The 6,289-nt window shown below is 42.7% G+C and overlaps 1 pseudogene; it reads left to right on the top strand.

Annotated features, from left to right (window-relative positions):
• The window catches only part of LOC102832154, a 12,540-nt pseudogene extending 6,515 nt beyond the window's left edge, over positions 1-6,025 (top strand).
• The last annotated feature ends 264 nt before the right edge of the window (positions 6,026-6,289 follow it).

Here is a 6,289-nt window from a genome sequence, read left to right as displayed (position 1 = left end):
TGATCCATATAGAGTTAATTTTTGTATATGGTGAGAAATACGGATCTTGTTTCATTTTTCTGCACAAACAGGTTTATCTTTTTAAATTAAGCACACTTGAGTATTTGACCCAGTTAAGAGTATCTCTCACAAACACATACCAGATTTTATAGCTTTCAGCTTCTTTCAACATGATTGATGACACAGAATTTATCAAGCAAGCTTGCTTTGTGGGGAATATGAGCTGAAGACATTTCCACAGTAACTTTCATTTTGAAATATGTTGCAGGCATAATGTGACAAATTTCCTAGCTTTTCCTAATTTGTATGTATTATAGACCAATTTGGAAATTGTATATTTAGTAAATCAAACTTGTTTATGATTGACTGATAATTAGAATAATTATTTTGATAATAATAAAGGTTACTGAAATCATGTCATATAGTTGGAATTCCAGGGAGGCATATAACATAAAGGTAAAGAATAAGACTGATTTCAAACACATGTGGATTTGATTCTTGGCACAATGTTTTCCTATCTGGGTGGCCTTGAAAGGTATTTGTGCATTTTCTTGGGAGGAAAAGTGAATTGGAAACATATTTCCCACCTGATTTCAGGAACCATTTTTGGAGGTCTTAAAGCCTTGTGTTTCCATGTAGAAGGGCTTTTGATAAATAAGAAAATTCTGTACTCCATTCCTCATTCCTCCAAGGTAAATGGTTTACCTGACTTTGGGAGAAGAACTAGACCATGCTGTGCCAGCCTCTTCTACTCTCTTTGTTTGAAGATCTACTCCTACAAGTTCTGAACTCTATTGGGGCCTGTGGCTCACCAACATGACCTATGATTGAGTGAATATGTCTGAACAATTCAGCGTAACTTTTATCTGTAATAAAGATGACACTGTAAACTCTATCCATCTGACTCTTGTAATTGGATCTGAATGCCTAGAAGAAAGGAACTGCTGTCACTAGGGGCTCCAGGAGACATTTGATTATAAACTGAGCTGTTTTTGTCACGTATCAGAAGGTGCAGTGGGAATGGGACAAACCTCCTTCCCATCATCCCCAAAATCTGTAACAAAATCCCTTGCCTCATTCTTATACAAATTGTTTCTTAGTAATCCTTGCCTTCCTGTTCATAAGACTGGCTCAAAAACTGTAAGTAACAATAGCACTGTTGTTATTCCTTCTTTACTAAATGTTAGAGAGTTGGGGAGGAAGGAGTATATAAATCACAGTCATGTGCAAACCCAGTGAACCACAAAGTATTTCCTGCACCTAGACCAGCTGCTAGTTCTAAAATTATTTAGGCAGAAGAGTATTAAGCCCCTCAGTGGCTATGACAACAGGAGCCAAAAAAGAGAAAAATATTTGTCAAGGACCTGTGTTAAGCATGTATGTAGCACATTGCACATTGGTTATATCCCAAAATACTAACAGGAGAAATTCTAGGAGGTGAGTTGTGTGCTATGCAATTTAAGAGCAATAATGACTTCTATTTAGATCATTATAAATATGACCTTAATTTGATTCATGGATTGACAAGTAAGGAGAAAAGGTGAATTACACTGAAAATCATCATGCTGATATTCTTGTATTATACTTCTGTGTAAGAACTCAGTTTTGACTCTTCTTTTTTTTACCTGTATGTGAATATAACTTTTGCTTATTTTTGATTCTTATGGATTACCTTAAACTGCAGAGCTAGAGCATCAAGGAGATTTCATTGTGGAATAAATTTGGATTCTGGGTCTTGAGATTGATTCTGACCCAATTCTTGGCACCCAATCAGTCATGCTTTTTAAAGGGATGCCTGGCTTCTCAGTTAATCCAAACATAAATGCCATTGATCTGCCATCAAACCTGTTAGTATACTGATCATCATGCATTACTATTAGAAGGAGGGAAGGGGTGCCTAGAGCTCTGTTTGTTGTGAAGTGCCATCAAGTTGATTCTGACCCATAGTGATCCTGTATAGGGTTTCCGAGGAGCAGCTGGTGAGCTTGAACCACCGACCTTGCAGTTCAAACAATTTTGCAGTCTGGCGCATTAATCCACAGCACCATACCAGGACTCCTAGAGCTCTGTATCCACCTAGAAGTGCACCCCTCCAAGGGACCGTTACTATCTTGACAAGATTTGAGGAGAGAGATCTGTCATGGTAAAATCTTTACTCTTCATAACACAGAACAATCACATTCTCTAGCCACTAAAGCATAAAACTAATCTCCCAATGTTTTTCATTCCAATTTACTTCAGTCAGCAAAATGTCATACTCCCAGATTATTCCTATACGCCAACTCTCTTCTATATATATATATCTTTGTAGATACACTAATCTGCCACCCTTCTAATCTTTTCTAACTGCTGAAATACTTTTACTCTGTCCTTTGGAATTTATAGTCATTCACCATTAAATTCCCTTTTTTCCTGTTCTCCACCACTCTTATTTCAGTTTGTTGTACTATGGTGGCTGTGTGTTGCTATGATGTTCTAAGCTATGCCACCAGTATTTTAAATACCAGCAAGGTGACCCATGGCGGACTGGTATCAATGGAACTTCTGACTAGGACGCTAGGAAGAGGGAGAGACAGTCCACTTCTGAATGGTTGGCCACTGAAAACCTTATGAATAACAGTGGGACACTATCAGATACAGTGCCAGAAAATGAGCCTCTCAAGTTAGAAGGCATTCAAAATACGGATGGAGAAGAGCTACCTCCTGAAAGTATAGTTGACAATCACAATGTGAATGGAAAAAAAAGCCTTCAGACATTGATGAGAAGAAATTGCTGCAAACATAATAGTCAGAATTTAGAATGTACAAAGAATGAGTTTAGGAAATTCAAAAGTTGTCAAAACTGAAATGGAACACATAAAGATCAATTTCCTTGGTACTAGTGATTTGAACAGGCAGATATTGACCATTTTGAATAAGACAATCATATGGTTTACTCTGTCAGAAACAACAAATTGAGGAATGGCATCACATTGTCAAAAAGAGCATTTTAAGATCTATCTTGAAGTACAAGGCTGTCTGTGATAATATCCATATGCCTACAAGGAAGACCAGTTAATACCACTATTATTCAAATTTATGCATCAACCACTATAGCTAATGATGAAAAAATTGAAGAATTCTACCACTTCTTTGGACTTCTGGTGTGGCACTGTAGGATCAGACTGCGAACCACAAGGTCAACATTTCAAACCTACCAGCTGCTCCTCGGAAACCCTATATAGGGTTGCTACGAGTTGAATCAATTTAGCAGCACTTAACAACCTCAACAACCACGTCTTCAGTCTGAAACTGATCAAACATGCAATCATGATGTATTGATAATTACTGGTGACTGAATGCTAAAGTTGGAAACAAAGAGGAAAGATCAATAGTTGGAAAATATGGCCTTAGTATATAAACTGTGATAGTTAAGGTTTTTTTTTTTGTTGTTAACTTGACTGGACCAAGATTCTCAGTTATTTGACACTTAAGATGTAGAAGAGATGTCTTCTTGAATGGTGTGACATTCAAGACATTTTAACTTACAAGAGATAGAAGGAAAGAGACGAACAGAGAAAGAAGGACCTGCTACCACCAGGATAGAAGAGTTGGGAATGGAGTGCATCCTTCAGACTTGGGATCTCAGTATTGTGAAACTCCTAAATCCAGGAGATGATTGAAGTCAAAAAGGATGGAGACCTCCAAAGAATACTGAGCTTAGAGGTATTGAAAGGAGACAAATACCTTTACCCACAGCCAACAAAGAGAAAGTGTTCTCGAAGAGCCAGCCATCCGAATTTGAACTTCTAGCCTCCTAAACTGTGAGAGAATAAACTTAAGGTTGTTAAAGTCATCCACTTGTGGTATTTCTGTTGCAGCAGCATTAGAGAAGTAAGACAGAACTTGGTTCTGAGTTCTAATATAATGCAACTAACTCTGTGGCTTCTGCTCTGAGCAGCCAATCAATTGAAAGGATATCTCATTGGATTGTGGGCAAAGCTTGCTTGCTGTCTGCTGGGTCTGGATCTTGAATCTAGATCATCCTTTGATCTCTGGTTCTTTGGCTGTGAGCCAGTGACCTGCTTCTGCCAGTGGAATTCACTGGCCTTACCATTTTCCTCATCATCCTGAAGGAACTGGCTTGATTGAACCATGGAATGGCTTTCTAAAGACACAATTACGGTGCCAGCTAGGTGGCAATACCTTGTGCTGTTGGGGCAATATTCTCCAGGAGACTGTAGATGCCCTAAACCAACATCCACTATATGATGCTGCTTCTCCAATAGCCAGGATTCACAGGCCTAGGAACCAAGGGCTGGAAATGGGATGGGCACCACTCACTATTATTCCTAGTGACCCACTCACAACGTTTTTGCCTTCTGCCCTTACTATCCTATTCTCTTCTGACCAGGATGTTTTAGTTTCAAAGGGAGGAAGACTTCCACCTGGAGACACAGAATTGATTCCATTGAACTGGAAGTTAAGAATGCCCCCTGGCCATTTTGTGCTTCTCCTGTCTCTCCATCAACAGGCAGAGAAGGAATTTACTTGATTGGGTGGTGTTATTGATCCTGGTTGACATTGCACAATGGAGGTAAAGAAGAATATGTGTGGTTTCCATGCCCCCCATCCCTTCTTCCATAGGAGGCTCACATTCTCATGACTGGGCAAGTGGAGAAGAAAAAGTGCTTCTCTGTCACCCCCACTGAGAAGTCCCCAGTCATGGCCTGGCTGCTACTGGCCCCACCTCCTATTTCTCTGTTGCCTTCACTGCCTCAAGGTATTTGAGCACCTACTATATGTCAGGCATTGGAATTCAGCAAAAATGCCTGATTTCCTGAAGCAGGCAAACATGACCCCGATGGGGAGACAGAGGACCAGAGAAGCCAACAGTTTGTCCAGAGTCACAAAGCTGAGATGCTGCAGCACTGAGATCTGAGCCCAGAGAAAAGCTTGTTGAGGCAGAAGCTAGGAAGAGGGCAATGAGGTAGGACAGGTTCCAGCTCCCCACAGTCTCCCATCATAAAGTTGAAGGAGGGCATCCTGGCCTTCTATGCCACCTGCAATACCTCTGCCTACAGCTTAGGCTTCTGGTACAACAAGGGCAGGTGACATCCCAGTTACCACCACAGCTGGTTCATGCTTCTCAACAACATGCTCTTCTTCAAGGATAAGTCCAGCCGTGAGACTATGGGCATCATCAACATGGAGGGCTGTACCGTGTAGACTGCACACTGCACATTATAGGCTGCCCAGGAGTTCATCTTTGCCTTGTGCTTCACCAGCACCATCTGCAAGGTCACCAATGCATGTAGCAGGCCCAGGGCCACACCCCTAACACTCCCTAACCTCTGGCAGCCTTTGGTGCCCAGCAAGCCTCTAGGTAGGACCTCATTCACCCAGATACATGAGTATGTACAGGAGGTCAGGGCACTCCAAGACCAGTAGCTCAGAAACCAGGTTTAGCTCTGAAGACACCCAGTGACCTATGGGAAAGTGGTTAAGACTGGCCCTGAAGTCACCAAGCAGTCTAGTTCTGGGCAAACCATGGCTCTGAGAAACTGCTAGATTGTGGGGGCAGCTTGGCCTAGCCCAGAGGGCCCATGATGCCTAAATCTGAAGAGACTCCAGGGTCTTGATGAGCTCCCACACGCCTGAGGTTTTGAGAAAACCAGCCCCAGCCCTGGCTCTGTAAAGGCTTACTGCTATGAACAGGCCTAGACTGGGCCCACAGCTGGCAGAGGGACTGCACGGGCCGAACCTGGAACCTGAAGATGGATGTCTGGGCAATTGTGGCCCTCAACACAGACGATGAGAAGCCCTGGTCATGGGCATGTCACAATCAGGTCTGACCTTTTTGCTTCCATGCCCCACAGAAGAAGTTGGTCTGGCTCTTGGAGCAACATGTGCTGAGGGGGATCCAAGGGGCAGTGGATGGGAGCAGGCCCAGGTTTCACTGTGTGAACAGTATGCTGAGAGGACCTGGCTCCCGGTGGGGCTGAGACTGGACTTCTTACAGGCCCTGGCCTTCAGCGAGACCTGAGGAGGTGCACCTAGCAGGTTGTGTCTGTGTCCCTGTGGGACCTCACATACCTTCCCTGTCTGTAGCCTTAAGACATGTTCCTTCTCCCTTCTCAGGGAGGTGGCCTACCTCTTCCTTACCAGGTTGTGTGGTGTGACTGTCTTCCACCTGAGCTGGCACCCATCTGATGCCCTAGGAATAGCTGTGACTCACCACCAGGAAGGTCCAAGTGCTGATCCAGAGGTGAAAAATCTGGATCTACAAAGTCTATCTGGCTATAGAATC

The sequence above is a fragment of the Chrysochloris asiatica genome, unplaced genomic scaffold (assembly GCF_000296735.1).
Source record: "Chrysochloris asiatica unplaced genomic scaffold, ChrAsi1.0 scaffold00137, whole genome shotgun sequence".
NCBI lineage: Eukaryota > Metazoa > Chordata > Mammalia > Afrosoricida > Chrysochloridae > Chrysochloris > Chrysochloris asiatica.
Note: the sequence above shows the minus strand (reverse complement) of the source record. Positions and strands in the feature narration are given on the sequence as shown.